The sequence below is a fragment of the Chelonus insularis genome, unplaced genomic scaffold, assembly GCF_013357705.1.
Source record: "Chelonus insularis isolate UGA/USDA-ARS -01 unplaced genomic scaffold, ASM1335770v1 contig_146_pilon, whole genome shotgun sequence".
NCBI classification, from domain to species: domain Eukaryota; kingdom Metazoa; phylum Arthropoda; class Insecta; order Hymenoptera; family Braconidae; genus Chelonus; species Chelonus insularis.
The window spans coordinates 271,591-290,452 of record NW_023276387.1 but is presented as its reverse complement, the minus strand read 5'-3'; the positions used below and the strand labels follow the sequence as shown (position 1 = coordinate 290,452).

The 18,862-nt window shown below is 32.0% G+C and overlaps 1 protein-coding gene across 8 annotated transcripts in view; it reads right to left on the bottom strand.

Annotated features, from left to right (window-relative positions):
- LOC118075140 (uncharacterized) overlaps positions 1-18,862 on the bottom strand; it is a 149,919-nt gene that overhangs the window by 100,138 nt on the left and 30,919 nt on the right. For 7 of the 8 annotated variants that reach the window (XM_035096815.1, XM_035096814.1, XM_035096813.1 and 4 more), the window contains one exon: positions 15,545-15,649. The gene's annotated coding sequence lies outside the window, so the exon portion shown is untranslated. Of the gene's footprint in view, positions 1-2,815; positions 3,277-3,761; positions 3,899-15,544; positions 15,650-18,862 lie in introns of those variants that run through there. The other variant, XM_035096818.1, reaches the window with a different exon arrangement.

Genomic DNA, 18,862 nt, shown 5'->3' with positions numbered 1-18,862 from the left:
TTGAAGCTGTTAGTTAAAAAACTTTCTGTCTAAAGAGCTTTCGTATAAACTATAGCTCGAAGGAAAAAAAATCCAATAATACTTTGTTCCTTTTAATATTTAATATATTTTATAAAAAGATATGTTTGGTTTTTATCTGATGATGAGTACATGAGATCCAATAGTTTTTACTAATAACAGGACCACAGAGTAATTAAATTTTAATAAAACAAATACTTTTATTTATTCTTTTCTCTGACGATAAATTAAATAACACACCATAAATGGCTTAAATGAATTTTAGAACAAATGAATCTAAAATTTTATCGGCAAGATTTTTTAACTATAAGGGAAGGGTGAGATCAATTATTTGCACTCTATATACACTACCCTTTACAAAAAAAATGTCACATTCAACACCTCAACTGGTTGAAGGGGGTCTCGAGACTGGAAAAGTAAACAGAAGAAATCGATCAACTTGAACGATATGCGAGCTTTTTTGTTGAAAGCATAGCTATGATGATCAGCATGTTCTTGTTTCAATATCAAGCATCTATCAACATCCAAGTATATAATAACGATATACAGAACCGGTAGTTGGGTGAGTATATGAGCTATCACCAACAAAAATTATCTAAACTTACTTGTTTGTTTCGTCAACATCAACTTTTCAGGTTGTTCAGAAAACTTTTCAATGTTTTATTTTTATTCAGGTCTATACGGTTAACATCAACATAACATGAGAGACTCCATTCGTCAATTTTTGTTGTGAAATTTATAAAAACAAATTTCATGTTTACTTCTATCGATATTGAATATTAATAAAAAAAAAACAGGCAAAAAATAATTTCTTCTGATAAAATATCAGACAGAATTTTATTGAAATAGTTAAGTTCGAGTGAATGATTTGATGAGTTGTGAGTTAATGAAGAAATAAAATACTAAAATAGATTTTAATAAAACACGAAAGATGTATCGATTGAATAAGACCCAAGGCATTGGGTATGAGCTGAATGGTTCAAAGGTCTCGATGGACCGTGATGTAAATTATAAGCACGAATTGCCTAAGGGAGATTTATCTCGCTTTGATCTATCGACAGATTCGAGCGCTATTCGATGTAATATGCTTGTTTGCCAGGGGAGAAATGAAAAATTGTTGAAATATCAGTCTGATTATATAATTTATCAATAAAATGCATTAAATATTCGATAGTTTATTGAATTAAGAATTACTTTCCATAATAAGAAGGAAATTTTATGGCTATTAATAAACTTTCTTTAAACAACAAAATTTAATAAATAATAAAAGTCATTAAATAGATATTTTTGATTTTTCACAAATAATGATACCATTGTACTGAACGTAATCCTATTAATAATAATGATCAAAATACAATGAAAAAATATAGGAAATAAAATAGTGAATATGACAAAAGTTAGATATTAAGTTAAAAGTTAAACTTTACATTTATTTCGTACAACTAAGAATAGTCAGAGCTATGCTCTTTTTCATTTGACTCAACGTAGTCTCGTTAATATTGACGAAAAGTTTTATTGGAAAGACATCTGTCGTCCAATGTAGTAGTAGAGTAGTTTTCTTTTGCTTTTTCTCTCTTTCTCGTTTCATCCCAGACGATCGTTTCCGTTCTCTCAATCACGTCTGAATACTCGCTCCGCGTACTCGCACGGAATATGCAACGACCGCCCGAATAAATAAGTTCTCTAACGAAGTACACACCCCGCGGTACGTGAAATGGCTTCAGGCTACTCCTATATTTATATATCTCATGTATATATTTTATATTTATATATATATATCATTTGCGTTGCTTACATTAATCATTTTTTTGCTTTTTCACACTAAATAAAATGTTAAAAATGACTTTTTTATTTTCTGGAAAGCTCTTTACTGTTTTAACATTAAATTATGGAATACAAAAAAGTGTTTCATTGTATCTCGTTATCGAAAATCAATCGGAATCATTTTTATTCAATAAATTACATTATAAAAATAATTACAATAATTTTCGGATTCTTTGTTTGTAAAATTCTTCAGTTTTTCTCATATTATTTACTGCTTTGTAACTTGTAAAAAATTTTTATTAATGATAATTATTATTCTTTGTCGTACTGTTTGTACTGGTAAAAGTAATGTATATTTAGTGGTCATTCAAATTAAGTTTATCATGGAGAGATAAACGATAAAGAGATTTAGAGAATATTATCATTGGAAGCATAAAAATGAGTTCACATAGCTAGAGGTATGATGATCGTAATAGGAGTTTGTGTAACACCGACCCATTACTGTATCAAGAATATACACACAAGCTATGATAAATATGTATATGCCAAGTAATTACGTGCGATGGTAACGTGCGCGCGATTTTCCTTTACGAAGTTAACTCGCTTTCGCAGCTGCGGGTGTGCTCTATACCGGTATCAAGAAAAAAGTAATGAGTTCTTCATTCGCTATACGAGACGACGAAAAAAAAGAAAAAAAGAAATAATGAATAATAAAAAAAAAAAAACAAAAAATTATACGAAATAAAATAAATGTAAAATAACAATAAAAAATTGTATAAAAATGTAATGCACGGAAGAGACAAAAGGAGAAGAAAATCGAACATCTCTTCATCTTTGTCGAGTTGTTTCGTTAACGAGATAAACTCGTTGGAGTCGTTATAAGATTTTTTTTTTAATTTTTTTTGTTTAGCAAAGACGACGAGATTTTCTTGGCAACGTAATCGCACTGAAAAGAAAGTTAAGGATAAAGAAAAGTTGACGAGTTAGCAGATGACACTAATAAAAATGAAGAAAAAAAGTATCAAATGCTTACCTTAAAATGAAGAAAGAAGAGGATCTCTTCATTCTCCCGTGGCGCACTAATTTTTCTAAGCTTAGGCTCACACGTCGCTTTCCAAATAATAACTTATTTATTCGGAGGATATCAAGTTTAATAAAATAATAATTAATTCAATCAATGGCACGATATCACACGTTTAATAATTTTGATATGTTAAATTCACACATTTTTTATTCACGTTTATTAACATTCACATTTATCTTGAAAACAATTCTAGCATCAACTATTGATTATATCAACAATTTATTCATATAATTCATTTATTATCCGTTACTTAATATTATTTGAGTTACGATGAAATATGAGCACACATTCGCACTTTATATCCGTTTTTTTAATGACCTAAGTTTGTGAAACATATTATTAAATCACGACTAGAGATCAGTTTTTCAACAACACTTTCTTTTCTTCCGTTCGATGTATCAATTTTTAAACTTTTATTTAAACATGAAAAATGTTTTAATCGTTCATTATAATAACGATTATTCATTATTGATATAAATATTAATATCCATATATATATATATATATATATATATATATATATATATATATATATACATATTTATTTATGTATATATATATATATATACATGTATTTGTCAATAACTATGATTGTTTTTTCAATTAATTTGATCATGAATCAACTAAAATCACACAATTGGAATAATCGACAAACTGATAATAAACAACACTCGTTGTTGCAAAGTTGAAATAAAAGAAATGTTGGAAACTTTCTTGAAGGTATAACGTCAAGTCAGGTGTATGTAAAGTAGTCTTAACCATTTTAATTCAATTTCACCTTAGATTTAAAAATACACTCACATTCTACAAGTATTTAAATGAATAACGAGTATCAACAAAATAAATAAATAAATAAAACTAAAAAATAGAAATTAATTATGAATATATTCTATACATCAATTCACTGCACGTCATCTTCGAGACAAAGCACTGATGATGACGGGGTTGGGCGTTAGATCCCTCAGGTAAGGGCCACGCGATCGACGCCGCCTGAAGCGCGTCAAGGCCGTGGCATGCACCGTTTGTAACGCGCGAACGAATGAACAAGGAGAAGCAAACAGACATGAGAGGGTGGCCACGCGCACGCGTTCACCAAGCCATCGTGGCGTTCGCCAACAACTGGAAGAGGAAGCGCCATCAGCCTTGAGATATTGAGACGAGCCGCTCAATGTGGTCAGATTTCACCAACATCGGTACTGGCAACCTGTTAATCACCGACGTGTTTTTTTTTTCATCGATTTTTTCCTATTTTATCGATTATTTTTTTGTTGTTGTTTGTGTTTACAAATTTTTTACCGACCAAATTTTTTTACCGACGACGTTATTTTTATTATCGATTGAGTCTTTTATCTTTCACTTTTATCACACTTGTTTCATTTCGTCTATTAATATTGAGAAGAAAGAGTGTATAATAATTATACAAGAGAAAATACGAGGGGTTGTATAAGAGTTGAGAGTAGATCAGATGTGTTTAGAGTGCAAGTTTATCGCGGAATGAGAAGTAGAAGCTGATGTTAACCAGAGAAGTATGAGCTAGAGTTGCGCGTTATCGACTCAACCATGATGCTATATTCGACTACACAATATGAACACCAGTATTCGACGTACGCAGCTTCTTCTAAGCACTTTTGTACTTGGCCCCAAGTGATTGAGTTATAGTTTTTCATATTTCAAAAAACTGTGACATTTTCTTGTTTAATTTCACAATGAGTAGTAATTATTTATGAGCAAGCGATAATACGATGAATGGTTGAAATCAATATGAAAATCATCAATAGAATGTATAAAATAATTTGAAACATCAAGGGAATAAAATGAAATAAGGGTGTTGTTAAGGGTTTGAGGCATAGCTCAAGATATATACTAGGTCTTTTTATTAGCACGATATAAAGGGAGAGAAAGGGATCGAGGGTAGACAAAGACTGTGGGGAGAAGACAAATATTGTTTGTCATTAGGGACGTCTGGAATGCGTTAGCGACGTTCCTTAACGGTAGACTCATCATTCTTCCGACATAAGATGAAGTAGTCGAGAGAAAAATACAACACGAGTTGATGAAGTGGACACTGATTATAACTAATACACGGCTGATTAAAAATATGATGTCGCATGAGGAATATGAGATTGTGAAAGAGGATTTTGGAAGACGAATTATAGGATAACGATCGACTATTGAGACCTGATGCTGCGATAGGTAATCCTGCGAGAGCGCGACGCTCTCAACCGAGGGATTTCGTACTCGCGGCTGCGCTTACTGTCCGACATTAAGCTGAAAACAGAAAATATTAGAATCGAAAGAGAGACAAGGATGGAGATTTTGCTAACTCCCTATCGAGGATGCTTTACTGTTCGGGATTTACCCACGCGCATTGTTCGGATATTCACTAAAACACCGACTATTTTTCCATCCCAATTCTCCGTCTCATCTTCTCTGTCTTTGTTCTATTCGTGATTATATCAAACATGTGAACATGTAATTCTAGTGTCCACGAAAGCAAATAATCGCGAATAGGGTACGAAATTCTCGGGATCTACGTTCATTTTCAGCGACTAGAGTGGTAAACTAAGTGGATGCTAAAATTAAATTTGTTGAACCGGATTACAGTGTGGTTAAAGTTGAGGTTTTAATTATGTTTAATTAATCATTTTCCAACTTTTATATACAGGATAAAACTGACAAAGTTACACTAATTTAATTGACTATTATTATTTGTCAATTAAGGATGATAAGAAAAGCAGTTTTATCATTTTTATTTTGTTTGTCATTAATCACACTAATTCGACTTCAATGTCGAATTAATTATAAACCATCCGAAAATATTATCCATATTATTTGATGAATTTTCAATGCGATAGACAAGAGTTCAAGACTCCCGAGTGTAATTCATGAGTTAGTTGTTAAAAAGAAATGTCTCAAAGAGAAATAAATAATTTTAATCACTATTTACATCTCGGTACGTGTGAATAAATCAAAATAATGAACAATAAATCGAATAAAAGTATTAATTTGTTGGTTTATTGATAATTAATTATAAATAAACCTGATGAGTGTCAGAGTGATTTATAAAATCATTGGGACGAAAAAAAAAAGTTTTGTTCGGACGAGGGTAGAAGCAGGGTGTAAAAGCAGAACATGTGGGAGTGTGTGGTAGCGAAAGCTGAAGCGATATTGACACAAGCTTTGGTTTAATTTCTCCATCGGTAAACAGTGTTTCCATCTCTTCTCCCCTATCTCTTCATCCGGCACTTCCATCGCAGCTTCTATGAACCCTTCTCCCCATCCACTTTTTTCCCTCTTTCTTCAATATCATCGCTCTTTTCTCTTCATTCGTCCAATGCAGAACTACGTTAAGCCAAAATATGCTTTCGCCCCCACGGCCAAAATTTATTCAATGCCCCACGGCATTTACGCGCTTGCTATGTTATAATTCGCTATACATTTGTAGTCTTTACATCACTGTGTATGTATTCATAACCACAGCTACCTCCGTTACTTTTGGAAATACACCATGTAAAATAATCTCCATTTCCAATGTATACTAAAATTATTTTATTTCCGCTACTGCTAGACGAACAAAGGGAATAATCGTTAGTTAGAAGTTTTATTTGTAAAAAATAAGCTTTAATTGAAATAATAAAAGTTGGAAAAATTTTGTAATTATTTTTATTAAAATTACTTGTCAACAACCATAAAATAAATTATCAGTTGAAAATTATTTCAAACCATTGCTTAATATTATTCTGAAACATTAATAAATTAATTTCATTTCATAACCGTTTTTAATTTACTTGGAAATGAAATAGAAGTGAATTTATTTCAAGTTTGTATTCTCCGCTACAGAAATAAATATTTCAAAATATTTATTCAGTGATTCAATTAATAATATAAATGATTTCTTTAACATAACTCTCTTGAAGTGAAAAATATAAGATATTTCAAATTAATATAAAGTAGATAGTTATTAGTAAACACGACTGCTTAACACCCTCAGTACCATTGTACTAATCTCCTCTGTTGCCTATTCTCTCGTCTTCATTCCATGATTCAAGCGGATGTGCCCACTTCGCTGGATTATATATGCAGGATATAATAAGCTAGCGGTCCTCGAGATATCGGCAAATTATGGGAGTCCTAATGGCCTGTGGTGTATGATTTACGATGGTTTTGAATTTCCCGAGTGAGACAGAGGAGAACAAAGAAAGAAAGAGAAATGTAAGGTCAGTATCGAGTATTACTTTATAAACATTTAAATACAATGAATGTATTTAATTCAATAAAATTTATTTCCTCGTTACTATATTTATTAATAATTGAACTTGCATATTCATTTTATGCCCAGCCATCTATTGAAAGAATTCAAAGCTTCTTATAATATGAAAATATCGTAATAAAAATCTCGTCCCGTACGTCAGTAAAATGTCTGTCATGCAATAAAAATTTTTCTTTTCTCGATCCCCCAAGATTTACAACGGATTGTAAGTAATAAAAAAAAAATCATTTTTCTCCGACGTCTCTGAATTTTTTTAAAATCTAACGCATATTCAAAATATATTTTCTATATATAAGTAAGTTTTACATTCAAGTTATTGATAATGATTTGAACTCTAAATGATTTGATGTAATTTATTGTATGTCTGACTATTGGTAGTGATGACTACTTGAAGTATAAAAATTTCTTCACGATTCTCAGGGAATTATCGAAATCACTGACATAGTATATTGTTAGAGCTAACGCCCAGTAGTGTACGAAAACTCTCCAGCCCCAAGGGATATTAAAAAGTTTGTTTACGCCGCGACAGCTCGGTTATTAAACTCGAATCGAAGCGGCTTATGTAAATTACTCATTATGTGGCCACGTTCTGTTTCCAAGATTTTATTACGCTTCCAAGAGGCGCCAGAGAAATGTTTTAATTGGAATGTAAATTGTACAGCTATTCCTACTTCTATTTTTTCTATTTTTCATTGTCTATGATTTTTCACTCACTTTTTCACTCTCGTCAGATTATAACTTTGTCAAAAACGATCTCTTTTTTTTTTTAATATATTATAAAAGCTATTATTTAAATTAAATCCCTGGAACATTATTATGATGATTATTATTATTATTCTTATTAGTTATAATGAGTAAAGTGAAATTAATGTAAAAAAAAATGATTGCAATGAACAAAAATCATTCTTTGTTCTATTTAATAACAAGAATATTCTCTCAAGCAATTTTTAATTGGAAGAAAAGATTCAATTGACTCAATCAAATACTTTTCTCTCACTAAACAAGCTCACTTTAGCGTTAAAAGTATTTTTCACAGTCGAATAAAGAGTCCAACTTGTAACAGGGATTAAAACTTTTTCAACATTAATGACTTTAATATACCACATAATATATCTTTTAAGTTTTTTCAAAAAAATCCTTTAAATATAAATTATCTACACGATTAATAGCCGAAAAACACTATTCGGTAAAAATTTCAAAGATTACCCAAATAAACTTTAAAATTTTTATTATTTTTTTATAGATTTGTTGGCACAAAAAATGATCGGATTTACATTCGACCGCGTTTAAAATTTTATACTTTATGGCTTTGAATTTTTTCTATCATTTTATATAGTTTTGTATAATATTAAAAATAAATGTAGTAAAAATCCGCTTATTTGTAATAAATTTTTTTTTTTTTAACTAAAGAAAAATTTATAAAGAATAAACACTACTAAAAAAAAAAAACTCCTTTTTGAAACCAGAAATAATTACGTACATTCTCGTAGATCACAGTTCTCCCTGATATAAATGTTCTTCAATTACCTCACTATCGAGTCGATATAATGATTTGACAGATTAAATATCTATTATATATGTAATATTGCACGAGAGGACTTTTACGATGAGTTTAGCCAGTCCAGCGTTGAATGAAACAGGCATTGTGATCGTGTTCTGCGGACAATGGCCAGGCACAATGACATTCTGTAAAAAGTTTAGGGTAGGAAGAGTGAATTGTCGAGGAGGAGCAATAGGAAAGAACAGAGATAGAAGGAATAAAAGGGAAGAAAGATTCAAGCGTTGCCATAAAATCCGGAACGGGCAATTATATTCGCTTGCAGTGTCTCTACCAACAACTGTTGGTAGTAAAGGAATGAGTACAAGTATCTCCAAAATGCTGTCTGGACATTCTTCTTATTTTCCATGAAGCCAAGACTGGTATGCTCCTCCTTCTCGTTGTTCTGCCGCTTGCTTTCCAATTGTCCCAGTGACGGTACAACGAGAAATCTTCTTACAGTTACCTTGTCGTTATTAACGTTGAAAGAGCGAAATGCTGCGATAGAAATTTGCTACAATAGTCGCGCAATTAAAATTTAACAATAAGTATGAAATGATGTTATTGCTCTACTCATAAAGAGTACCCTTAATTTGTTGTATATTTTATTAGAATTTTAGCAGTTATCAAGTATTTGTTGAAATAGTTAACTTATCGAAAACTCGAATTCTTGTTAACGCAAGTAGACTTAACGCCATTTCAATTTCATGTCAAAAATTAAAAATGATAAAATGTAGAATAAAAATATAAGCAAATGGCCAATTTGTCATGGAATAATGTACTTTCTAGTGAAAAGTATTGCTTATGTATACGATTGAAGTAGTTTCTCCTGACAAAATGAAGGGGAGAAAATGTTGGATGTAAATTCTTGTCGGAAATAGGACCGCGAAAAATTTTCCTGGTTTGTTCGCGCTACGGGGCTCAGAACGGACTTTGAATGAGAATGACGAGAATACTTGAGAAGCCGGACTGCTTTAGGCGATGTGCGAGAAGTATAATATGGCTTCTCTCCGCCACAAAATTTAGAAGCCACTTCAACTTTGTTTCAAAGTTTCGAGAAAAGTAAATCATTTTTGTGGCTCGAGAATATTCTTCTTCTTTTTTTGCCCACAATGATAATGGTAAAACGAAAAACATGTTATTTTATGGCTGTTTCCTTTGCTTTTCACCGTCAAATATATACAGATCAAAAGGAGATTGATTTTTTTTTTATGAACAGTGAAAAATGGAAAAATTAATTAGTTGATTGAAAAAGAATTCATTTATTCAAAAATAGAGGAAGAAACACGGAGAGGATTAAAATTAGAGAATGAAAATGGACGCACTGAGTGTAGTGTAAAATAAATAGAACAAGGGAAGTGATGGAAATGCTCATGCGTACGTTATTCGAGCGTTTCGTGAGGCAGAAAACTCGCTGGAGTACACAACGAATGATGTCAAGAATATTTTAGTATTCACCATCAACTGCATCGATGCCCATCGGAAATTACACCCTCAATATTGTGACGCAAGTAACGCATCAATGATCACTATGGAGTTGCATATAAAATTATCACTAGAATAATAGTTATCACAAGTTATCGATAAACAAAAAATACCCGAAAATAAGTTAAAGTTTATCTAAATTCTCCAGCTTGTTTCTCTCCCTCTAATACTTTTGCAGAATTTAATATAACGCCTAATATTTCAGGAAATCTGGATAATGCAAACAATTTAAACCTTCAAAACTTGCTTTATTAATACATCTCCGAATATTTAGGACATTGGATTTATTTTTCTCAATAAGTAATAGCACTTTGATTAGGTATTTCATCAAATTGAGCTTGAAACAATTTTTTTCTCTATTGATAAAGGTGCATTCACTAATGTTATTGATATTATTAAAGGAAGCAAAATATAAGATGATCCTTAACATAAGAAAAAAAGGATAATGGTCGAGTATATAAGCTGAGAGTTTCTGTATGTTGAGCGTATCCTAGCGTATTCAGTGTGAAAGTTGGTCTGGTAAATTTCTGGCCGAGAGTCGTGGAAAATAATTCAGTGCTTTATGACGTATGTGCTGGTACATGAGCTTTGCTCGAGGCTAGTAAAAGTATTTTCATGCAAGTTTCGTTGAATGAGTAAAGCATTATTCGTACTAGAAATGCGTACAAGTATTTTATTTACTTAGACATTTTATTGAGTTTTTTTTCTTCATTTTACAGTATTTATATTATTTAAGTCCTTTAGTGTACTGTTTAAAAAAATATTCTCGAGTGTCGTTTAAATATAAGAGCGTGACGATTTACCAACGATGTACTTTTATTCCAAGTCCAAAGAAAACGCTCATGCATCATTCATGCTTGGCAACGACACCACCATGTCCTGGCTTTTCTCAACACACATAGGTTGTTGCATACTACATTTTTCTATGCAGGTTACACGTAAATTTCGAGTCGAATCTGGAATACCATTTTTCACTACCAATACACACTTTTTATAGGTTTTCGGTAGTAGAGAAAAGTCGATAAGACTTGTATACATTTTTTTTCAACCTTTGAATTATTAAACAATAGTACAAAAAAATCTTTTATGCTTCATTTGAATCTTTTAAATTTTCATAAATTATTCTTTTCAATTTAATTTATTAAAACAAGTCCAAGTTTTATCCTGTAGCAAAATATTTTTAATTACTTGTGTTAATTATTAATCTACTACGATGAATAGTGGAAAGATAAATAATGGAAAAAATGAGTAATTGGTGGCTATAAAAGTTAAGAATAGTTGGTTGAATCGGATGTGAATCACAAAGTTTTAGAATCGATAGTAAATAGGACGTATTCGAAATGGAGTTTGCACTTTGTGGGACTCTCAAGGAGATTTACAGTCTAGTTACCAGCGGACGTATCTACTTAAAAGCAACGTTACGCCATTTTCAAAAGCATCATCTTTCTCTCTCATCATATCATAACAACTAAATATTTTTTATATTAGATCTTTGGGAGTTTTTTGGTTCCAATTATTGAACTGGAAGATCAAGTTATGATTACAAACATACTGGATTTCAAGTGTGCTTGTATATGAATATTGGTGTGGTCTATGAAGGTATTGGTGTGTTAAAAGAAAGAAGAAAATGGAAGAAAAAAGAGAGAGAGAGACGAAAGTAAAAAATGTATTTGCCGTCCTAGTTTGCTTCGGTTGGCATTGCACGGTGAAAGCTCTTCAGTAAATCCAGCTTAAAGCGGCTGTACAAACGTTGACCTATATTACAATCACTACGAAAGCTCGTGGACTTTCTGAACCTACAGAGGGCTCTCTTCCACCTGTACTAACTTTGTCGTGTGTGTACAAAATTACTTTTAGATAAAATTACTTGGTTATTTCCTATTTTTCCTTCCTTACTTTCTCTTTCTCTTTATCACAGAGAGAGTTTTTTCCCTACACCAAAAGCTGTTTAATAAAAACTTCTTCGTGTTAAGCAGTATTAAATTTTCTCGTCGATACAAAGAACAAGTATTTCACAAATTGACTTTATTAACATAATTAATGAAGACACTATTTGTTGAATTATTTATGTCTTAATTGATTTTTTTATCATCTTGTTAGCAAGAATCTAATGAATTTTTGTATAAGACAAAACTATATGGCATAATGTTAGAGTAATAACAATTACATAAATATCTTACGGAAGGAATAATTAGTTTAAAATATCAACAACATTCTGTATAATTAAATTGGAAAAATAACTAATAAATTATTTACGGTAAATAGATAAATCTTTGAATTTTTTAAATAATGATATTTCATTGGAAAAAAGGATAAAAGAGGTAATAGCTACAAAATAAATCCGTTTTTCAGTGCACTGGCCAATTATTTAATATCTAAGCATTTTATTTCCCAGGAAAGGTCTTTAAGAATCGAGAAAGCAACTTATTTCGCCTGGAATCGGGTCAGATCGACAAACCAATGGTTTAACGGATTCTGTGGGTGGATTCAAGAACCGACGGGTTAATGTTTCTAGCCATGAACCTTTTTCTCTTCCTTTTTCTTTCCTTCTTTCTTAGCTTCAGCTTTGCTCTCTTTTCGTACGGCGCGCACTTAGTTTCGTGGCGCTTTCGCTCCTGAGTTCTTAGACCCGTAAATCCTTTAAGTGTCTCCGCCTTGCTCTCAGAGCTTGCCTCTGCAAATGCCCTTATACTTTGAAAGAAAGAGTAAGAACCCAGACCAACATTTTGAGCAAAGAAACTACGATTTTTCTACGTCTCGCTGTCGACCCGCTCATCTGTATCTTCTGTTTCCTTTTAGCAGATTAAAGCGATAGTCATCTGTGATAGAACAATGACCGATTTCAATGATAAACAATACAAATCAAGAAACTGATTCAAGCCAACTTTCTAATAAACATTAGAGACTAATGTTTATAACTTGAATCTATCAATCCTCGAAAGATTTATTCACTTTTAGCTCGAATCAGTGCCAAGTATTTGGTTATTCGATAACGGCCAAAGTGTTGGTTTTCAACTCAAATGATAAAAGCACGATAAACCATCAACCTATTGTACTCCAAACTTCAAATCCATATCGCCTCAATACTTTACACAATGTCAATGTCCCCAGCATTATCACTGGCTCAACCCGGGACAAAGATCTCTTTCCCACTTTTCCTGCTCGACTTCCCTACACTACCACCAATCCAATAGCTTCACCAGCCAGGCTTAGTAATCATCAAAAAGGGTTTTAAGATACAAAAAAGATCTAACAAAATTTATGAACAAAGTTGCCTCTCTTAAGCTCCCTGAGGCAAATATGAATAACTGGAGGAGAGAATCATGATGATGGTTCATATTTTTTATCATTCTTCAGCAGACCAGTAAATTAATCTACCTCATTTGATCTACTTTAAAGACTCCACCTAAGTTCAAAGTGACCAAATTTTATATCTTAACAAAAAAAAAAAATTTTTTTAATGAACGAAGTTGAAGATAAAATTTTTTTTTTAATCACATGATTTTAGTTAAAAAATTTTCTAAAATAACTGAATGATTTCAGTAATATGTTAATGATTAAAATCAATATACATGAAAATTTCTAATCGTATAAATAATAATTAAATATCAGTGCTCTCCAATGGTCTGAGTGCGACACAAAAGGTCCATAATACTAATTTCACATCAAAAATAGCTAAACTGATTTTGCTGAAATCCTAATCAGTTGTAAGTGGCGTAATTATGCATCGAATAAAATTGGTCCCACGTCGATATCATCTTTTGTTCTCAAGATAATAAATACACAGAAGTCCACTCAAAAATTATTGTATTCGACTCTGGAAACCTTGAAGCGTAAAAATTTTTCAAAATTTGGGTTTCGCAAAATCGGACCCATTACAATAACTTCATACTGGAAAGTTAAAATGTTTCGAGTATTCAAATGAAATTCGAAAAAAAAAATAATCATTTCAACATCAGGAAAAAGTCCAACATCATTTGGTATTTAAAATAAAAGTCCAATTGAACCTACTTTTTTTTTAAATCCTGCAAATCACCACCTAACCCAAAAAGTGTTGCCGGGATAGAACAAGAATAACAAGAAATCAGGGAATAATATTTTCAGTACATTCAAGTGTACTTGGTGATTTATTTTTCTCTTTTTCTTATTTCTTTTCTGCTTTTCTGGCATTTTCAACCACGTTTCGTAAGCTATCACGAGAAATACATTTGTACGTCATTGTTCCAAGTGGTGGTGTAGCCAAGAAATGGCTGAATGTATATACAGGATAAAAAAAAAGCTGCTAGTGATCTTGGATTGAAGAAAAAAAGCCCAGCAAGTGCATCACGTTCTGGATAGAGAGTAGACACGGCTAACTCTCATCGAACCACTTGAGTATTCTGCGTATACGGCTAACTGGTATTTAGGACTTAGATAATGCATCCCGCGTATTTCCACGAATTGTTGGCGAGTTTACTCAAGTCCTGTGCGCACAATGTTCTCCACCAATATGGCCTTAGGATCTTCCTGCAGCAGTCGATCGAAAACCCATTGACTCAAGTACGTGCTTCTGAATTGTTTCCCATTCCATGCTTTTCAATAAATCTACTAAATTTCACATTGACATTCAAAATATACTAGATACTTTACCAACCGTTGTAAGTCCAACTGTTCTATCGACTTACTATTAGGAAGAATAGAACTTGGTGCAAGCAATTATGAACAAAAGGTAAAGTAGAAGTTAAATTGGTGATGATTGCTAGCTACATAGTCAATTGTGCCATTGTTAAGATTAATTCTAAATAATTAATATGACTATTAAGAGGAAAAAAATAATCAACATTTTGAAATGAACATTGAAATTATAAATAAAAATATTAAAATGAGCTGAAAAGTAATCGAATATTCCAAAAAATAATCATAGCAGGAATAACGTGTGATTGGTTTATTAAAAATATTTAGAATCATCTGATGATTTCAGGATACTTTTCTGATTGTTTCCAACTTTACTATTAAAAGGTATGTCAAGCTGAGAAAGGTGATATTATTGCCTTCTTTAACTGTCACCTTACCTCACAGCACTTTGCCAACTCAAGATCTTTTTCCTACTCACAAAGATACAGATGTCTTTGACCCTCATAGCGTACAGATAACTAAAGGAGACAAGTCTATCCTCAAGACTATGACCTAAGTACGTGCGGACAAGACAAGGACTAGGGAGTGAATTTCTGGTATATGAAATAAGCTACAAGAAAAAAGACACTTGAAATGTGAAAAAAAATAGAATCATAGACAGGTTTTGGGGAAGAAACAGTTGACAGATGTAACTAGTTGAATAGAAAATGAATTATGTGTATCAACAATGATAAATGAAGTAATGTTTAGAAGACGTGAAAAATGTACTTACCTATGCTATCTAGTAGTAAGTCCAGCAGTTGTTCTGGACTTTGTATTCCTCTTTTTGAATTCATATCCAATGTATTCTTCTTTTTTTCATCATCAGCATCACGTTCTGAAATTAAAAAAAAATCATCTCCATTAGCCATTGACATATTTGCTTCTCTTTTTTAAATAATTTTATTCAATTTATAAATATATTCCAAAGCATAACAGATGAGTTTTAAAATTTTCATGAGAATTACCAGGAATATCAGAAACTGATTAAATTATTTGACTGATATAAAAAAATAAATTTAAATAAAATAACGTAGTTTCAATTTTTTATAAATATTTGCTGTAGTGAATATGAATGAATTATTAATTTATTATTAGCAAGCAGGTTATGAATGTTTTTTTAAAATATAAATAAATTTAAAAAATTAATGTAACGAATAATCAATGATAGATTTCATAATCAGTAAAAGAATATTAACATAATGTTGTCAGTAATTTTGAAAGCCTTTTATGTTTTTTTTTTCGTATCCTAAATCCGCTTATAGTAAATAGCTTTTTTATTTTACATATTTAATCCGGGAAAAGTGAATTTCAAATTCAGTCATAAAATCCAGAAAATCATTAATAATATTCTCAACGATAGTCCTTTTAACAATGTTAATTTTCCTATATTATTTTATTGTAATGAATGTTTTTGAAATAAAATTTATGAATAAAATAGTCGATAAAGAAATTTTAAGTAAATTGTAAAATTCATTGATCATCGAACAGAGTAAAATAAATGGAAATTGAATTCAAATTTCCAATAGCAAATTAAACATCAACATTATTTATTTTCCCAGCCACATTTTCGAATTAATTGCTTACTTGCTAGCATTCAGAATGATGATGAAAATTATCAGAGATTGCTTCTCTGAATTATTAATATGAGCGTGTGCTGTTTTCACGAGGCCTCATTATCTCACATTACACCACAAGCAACACTACCAAATATTGTTATGATTTAGTAGAGATACAGAGGTACTGATAGAGCGAGAAATAACTCGCATATACTTTTCTTATATCTCAAAGTTATATATCCTAATTGATTTATCGACAAGCAAAACTTTTTAATGAGATTACAATCATTTGAGTTTCGAAATGAAAGCAAAATTCATTTAGAAATCATCATCAAGTAAGGACTCTTTTATTAAACAGTTAAAAATCTCAGCCAAATGTAGGTGTTTCTGCTTTTTATTATCATTATTTAGAAGAGAAAGGTTTCAGTGAGTTAGTGCACGGTTCGTAGATAATTATAATTAGTTAGGTGCAGGGCTGGTCGTTTAGGGGACAAGTGGAAGCTTGAGCAAGAGAAGGCAGAGAAACAAGAGTATGAGAGGGTCGAGGGAGGAATGAAAAGGGTTAGGAGTTAGTCAAATAGAAGGGATGGAGATCGGAGGGTTGTCTCGGTGGTTCAGACGGCGGGTGGACAGAGCATTTACATCATTTAATTTATGACCCTCTCCGCTAGCGGCTAGCACACGACGACCAAAGGTACGTCTCTCGCTTGATCTCTATCTCTGTCTGCCAGCTATTCCACTGCCTACATACATCCTCATGTTATACGTGTATGACCTGTACCAGGACACATACTGATGTGCTACGAATAAATTTGCATATGTATGTTGCCGAATGCGGATGCGCAGAGAATGGAGTGATGAGGGTGAGACGAAGAGTATGCTCCAGGCGAAACGTGTACCTTGGACCTTCCTTGCATCTTTTACCAAACAACGCGTGAGCCATTGTGCTCACGACCTTGGTAACTGGCGAACCGCCAATTAGGTCTCAGACAGTTTTATTAAGCATTCGCGAAAGCACAATATCACCAGCCACTCTCTTTACTATATCCCCAGACATTAGTTTTAATTATTCAGCTGTTAAAAAAATTCTGTAAGGATTTCAATTATTATTCATTGAATTTAACCATTTTTAACTGTTATCTTTATCATTAGAATGTCAACTATTTTCTCAGTATGATATTATTTTAGGATAATTTACATAAAAAATATGATTCATTTATTAAATTGATACTTTTAAATTTTGATGAATAAATGAAAATTAGTGAAATAATGATACAAAGGCAATTATAGAGTACATAAATATCAGTCTGTAGTGAGTGAATCTAAGAGAACACAGTTGAGTAATAGTAGAGCCGAGTAATTAAAAGAGTTACGTCTTGATTTGCAGCCATGACTTTTCCACAGGGGATGTCGACAGTACGATAAAATGTTACGACTGCGTTTGTGTTATTCTCCCAGTGCGGATCATGAGAGCTGTAGATCGTACACTTTATAGTATTTCCGGCACTAGGAATGTTTTCGACATCCACCTATAGTTGGATAAATAAACTTACGAGATTATTCCGTACTCAAACTGGAACGATTTGTCATACGTAAATCATAACTACGTAATTTCCATTGTACTTTTGTATTAAGATATAAAAATAAACTTGGATATTTTACTCAAAATTTCGTAGAAAATCCGGATGTTGACGAGAAACTTGTTCACTCGTTGGAAGGTAATTTCATCAGAAGTCAAGATGGTGTGAAGGACAATGTTGGAACTCATTGGTGGAAGCCGTCCAATACATGCCGTTAGGATCAGACCGAGTTGTCTAGAGCTTCTCCCAAAACTTGATACCTTAACCCAGCCAATCAAACTTTGAGTTCCGGTAATCTCAACACCAAATACCCCGTTTGCACGTTACAGGTCATGCTAACTGGATGAAGGGCGAGAGAGAATGCCAGAGAAAGAGAGAACAGATACTCAGATCAGTCCGTTTCTACGAGCTAGTTTCTACCAAGCTAATCCTCAGCCTCTTGCCAAGAAGACCCAAGACGTTTGAGAGAACTTTTGCCTATACCTTATCTACATAGTAGGCTAACCTAAGAGTGCACTTAAAATTACTTTTAGCTATATAAATATTTTGATTATTACTAAAATGCTTAAGCAACCTTCGAATTTAATGAATCTGAATCATCAACACTATGTTACCAATAGTCGATAATGATTAATGAAAATTTGTTTTACAGATCATTTTGATCGTTAAATAAATAGATTTTTCCATCTCAAACACTCCAATCCTAATGATGTGCTTTTAGATAATTTGAAAAATATGAAAAAGGTTTACTGTGACATTCTTCTCATGTAATAACATTTGAAAACTACTTTAGAAATAATATGAAAATGTCTTGTATCAATACTTATTTAACCATAATGACTCGGTTTTTCTGTAGCTCTCGCTTTCACACGAAAACTCATTACACGCCTCAATCGCAAGCTTGAGCAATCG